General features: G+C 36.5%; 1 non-coding gene across 1 annotated transcript; it reads right to left on the reverse strand.

Annotated features, from left to right (window-relative positions):
- Window positions 1-1,415: 1,415 nt before the first annotated feature.
- LOC113254178 (U6 spliceosomal RNA) lies at window positions 1,416-1,518 on the reverse strand. The gene has a single exon (XR_003315704.1). It is a non-coding gene; the product is annotated as a U6 spliceosomal RNA (small nuclear RNA).
- Window positions 1,519-4,748: the final 3,230 nt, after the last annotated feature.

A 4,748-nucleotide genomic window follows, 5' to 3' on the forward strand; every position in this document is an offset into this window, starting at 1 on the left:
CTTCTTTGAGACTGGAGAATGTTGTTTGGCACATGGAAACTCTTAAGTACATAGTCAAAACCCTAAATGACACTCGAAATAGCATTTCTCTATTAAATGCTAGGGTAATATGATATGTAAAGCAGCTTTACACATCAGAAACAGAATGGCATTAGATGTTTTAAATTACACAAGATGAAACTTGTGCTAGCATAAAAGCAATGCTGTGTATACAGTCTCGATTAACACAAAACATCTCTGGGTTTCTAACTGACATACTCAAATTGGCGTTTTAATGACCACTTTCCTTTAGTGATTGCTTTAAACTCCTGGACTGGAGGAAAATTATCAAAGGTCAACTATGGAAGGTCTTTTACTCAGACTTCTCTTTCTCGTTACAATATTAACCTTGTTTTATCATTTCTGGTGTCTCTCTACCTAGTGCCAAGACTCCTTCACCGCCATAACTTCCAGCTAACAGATAATCCCTTCTACTCAAGGAGGTTCATCTATGTTACCTGCGTGATTCAGCTGCCTCCCCTTTCATAACTCCCCTCTATGTTCCCCAACTGACCAATATTGACCCATAGGTAGGGACACCTCTACACCCTAGTCAGCAGGAAGACGTTACAGAAGATGAGACCTTCCACCTTCAACAACCTTAAAGATTAAAGGGTCAAAATTGTTCAGGGGGGAAATGATGAGGGAGCAGAAGGCTGGCTGAAGACAGCATAAGCTGACACCCTGCGACCTCCCCCCCACCCCCCACTCTTGGGAGGGGCCTGTGTGACAGTCTTCCAGGAAGCCCCCAACCATCTTAATGCTAATGCCTTGCTAGAGGGAAAAACAACCTTAACTTGACAATGGCAAGCCCTCTGGTATCCAGTGAGTCTTCTTTAACATATGAAAGTATTTTCTCAGCCTCCCTTTTTCCTTACCTCCCCCAACCCCATAGTATAATCAGCCACCCCTCACAACCTGGTGCTGCAGCTCTTTCTGCCCAGGGGTCCTGTCCCCGTGCTTTAAATAAACCACCATTTTGCACCAAAGGCGTCTCAAGAATTCTTTCTTGGTCGTCATCTCTGGTCATCTCCGGACTCCACCCCACTGAACCTCACCTGTGTTCCAAAACCACATCAGTAAGAAATTTAAAATAAACTTCAGCAGTTTTAAAGGTGAGTGTTGTTCAGCAAATTGGAAATAACTGTCCAGCAAAATATTGCAATATTATTCATGGATGTATAAATATTTTAATGATGAAATGTTGGCCACTGTGTACTTTGTACAGCACTGTTCCTTTGGTACTGAAGGGGTAGGATTGTAACCAAGTGAAGAACGAGCACTAAATATCACCAACAAAAGGAGCAAGGGATGGAGTATAATGTAATATGGAAGTTGTACTAAATAAGAAAATATTAAATTCATGACTAACCTTTTAAAATATTTTATTAAACACTTGCGTGTCATCCTTGCGCAGGGACTATGCCAATCTCTCTGTGTTGTTCCGATTTTAGTTTATGTGCTGCCAGAAGCAAGCACACGTGTTTAGACACTTGAAAAACCAGACTATAAGCTACAATTTAAGAGTCAGAAAAGTTAGATGGAGTGGTCTGGTATATTTTCCCCTCCTAAAAAGAAATATAAATTATGTAAATAATTTTACCCTATCCATCCCTAGTGAATGATCATTTTAACAATGAGCTATATATTCTTCAAAAAATAATAAAATTATAAACTCTTGATACAAAGAAAAAAAATAGATATGGAGATATGTTATTTTAAAATCCCAAGGAGCCATAGATAGGTTTACTTAGAACAAGAAAATGTGATGGTCATAATGTTTACTATTTATGTCAATATTTTGCTTTATCTTAGGTTTAATTCTGATATAAATGCCAGGGCTGAGGACACTCTGTCTTATGGGACTCAGCGTTCCTTATCACTTCTGTCCTGAAACAAATTAAGTGTGAGTTTTGGAATATTAGCATATGTTTCTATACAAGAATTCTTTTTTCTTTTTTTTAAAGATTTTATCTGTCAGCACAAGCAGGGGGAGTGGCAGGCAGAGGGATAGTCAAGCTCCTCACTGAGGAAGGAGCCCAATGTGGGACTTGACCCCAGGACTCTGGGATCATGACCTGAGCTACTCAGGCATCCCTCCATATAAGAATTCTTGTATATATCTGGAAATTTTCAATAATGATAATTACTGATAGTTTTAATTTTATCTGGATCAGTTTACTGTGTTTCAATATTACAGTCCAATGATTATGATCATAACTAAAATTTATAGCCAATCTGAAGAAAATGTATGTTACTAAAATATTTTAAAAATATCTGGCAATAGAGAAAAGATAATCTGCCATATTTCCACCTTGAAATACCCACTTTTCACATACTAATCAACATCCTGCTGTGCAATTTAATTGTAAATACATGCAATTGCCTCCTCATTTAATTGTTTGTTTTTACAACGATTGGATTGTGCTACATACAGGATTTTATTTTTTTCTCACTTAAAATAGTGGAGAGTATTTCCAGGGCAATAATACACTAATTCAGTAAAGAAGACCTTCAGTGGCCCATTTGCTGTTGATATCTTAATACCCAGCCTGAAAATTCATGGAAAGTAGTGTGATACATTGTTGGGGAAATGGACTGGTATTTCTGATGGCTCAATCCTTAGCAAAAGCTGTCCTGGAAAAAGTACTATTTAGGAAGGACAACATGGAGAAAATACAGCTGTCCCTTTTGAGGCTTCTAGAAGATGTTCTCTGGATTTAGCCAGATGACCATGGTGCTGCTTAGGCTATGTGTGGTTCACAATTTGCTGAACTCTCCCTAAACATAATGTTTCAAACAGTGACGCTTTGGGGGCGCCTGGGTGGCTTAGTCTTTAAATGTCTGCCTTCGGCTCAGGGCGTGATCCCGGCGTTCTGGGATTGAGCCCCACATCAGGCTCTTCCCTGGGAGCCTGCTTCTTCCTCTCCCACTCCCCCTGCTTGTGTTCTCTCTCTCGCTGGCTGTCTCTCTCTCTGTCAAATAAATAAATAAAATCTTAAAAAACAAAAACAAAACAATGACCCTTTGATGTCTCCATTATATTTTCTGCAGACTTGTCATTAAGAAGAATTTTCTAGAACATAGCAAAATAACCATTTCATGAAGATTCTTGAGTGAGAAATGCATTTCTACTCATTAATGAGCTTGTTTTTTTAACCTTATGGGTGTAAATTGTTAACCTGAATACTTCCTACTTCCTCACAGTTAGTCCAAAACCCAAAGATTTGCTGTCTTCCTTCAGTCACTTTTATAACTAACTTATACATGGCATGGAATTTAAATTTTAATACTAACTCCCTTTATTTTTTTCACCATCTGATTTTTCTGTTCTATTTTTACCTCCTTCTATATGTTCTGTAAGCTATTTCAAATCCTTTTTATATTAAAGCAAGGTAAAAATAATTCCATAGAGAAAGACATAAGTAATAAAAGCAGTTCCTTTGTTTACGTAAGACTAATTGTAGGGGGAAAAGTCCACCTTTTGGCTCTTGGAAATTAAGAACATTGGTAATTTTTTTTTTATTTCTGAATGTGGTTTATGGGAACAGAGGCTTGTGGATGAGGTATGTAGTTATGAGGTTTATGTTGCAATGAATGTTAGCAACAAGGCACATTTGTACTCAAATTCTGTCAACCTCTTCAATTTAGTTCGTTTACATATTTAACAAGACCCCAGTAAACCTGATAACATTCTTTGGTGTTAGGGATTACAAAACGAAGCAAAACAAAAAGCAAAACATGGTGGGACTCATTCTACATTTCCTGCTCTGGACCTAGAATTTTGCATTTCTGCAAGTAGTCCTAATTCCCTTTAGTGAAAAATGGTATTTAGAGCCTGCCATCTGGATGATAGGATATTTGTTGCTCTTGAAATTGGTCACCATCCCTAGACCTTTTGGAATGAACAAAGCCAGGAAATACGTATGATTTAAAAGAGGAAGTATATTATGAATTATAGTGATATTTTGGGTTAAATTTAGGATTGCAGGATTTTGTTTGTCTCTTTAATATACTTTGAATTTTTCTCATACACTAAAATTTTTAGTTCCCAAATATTAATGTAATTATTTATTTGGTATGTTTATTTCAGAATAAAGACATTAGTATTACCACTAACAATATTACTAAAAGCTGTTTAAGTCCCCCCCCCCAGTTATTTTTATCCCAAGTGTATTTATTTTGATTTATAATCAAATTACTGTGCTTTAAGATCATTTGAAATATTTTCTCTCCGTGTGAGGGAGTCACCAACTCAGGTTTATTTGTTCTGTTTTTCTCATGGTTTTTAGGGATTCCTTTTGTTCCTACTCTGATTTAATTCTGTTCTATAATTATGCAAAAACTTTATAAGCTTCCAAAGCCATATCTACACAAGAGTATATTCAGAAAAGTATAGCTCCTATCTGTTAACCTAATTCTCATTTCTGTCCTTCATAGAACTATTTTATTCACTTCGTGACTTATTCTTTCATTTGAAATAAGCAGGTGTGGATAATTTAATTTTTTTTCTGAAGATAGTTGTTGCCATAAATAGATTTTAATCATATTCATACTTCATTTTATTATAACATCAGAATCCCATGGGACTCATAATTGCCCTAAATGAAAATAAGTTTTTAAAAGGATTTATTTATCTAGTGTAGAGAGAGCAGAGTGAGCACACATGCATGCAGGGGAAAGGCAGAGGGAGAGAAATGAGTGCAGAG

Source organism: Ursus arctos, unplaced genomic scaffold (genome assembly GCF_023065955.2).
Source record: "Ursus arctos isolate Adak ecotype North America unplaced genomic scaffold, UrsArc2.0 scaffold_20, whole genome shotgun sequence".
Lineage (NCBI taxonomy): Eukaryota > Metazoa > Chordata > Mammalia > Carnivora > Ursidae > Ursus > Ursus arctos.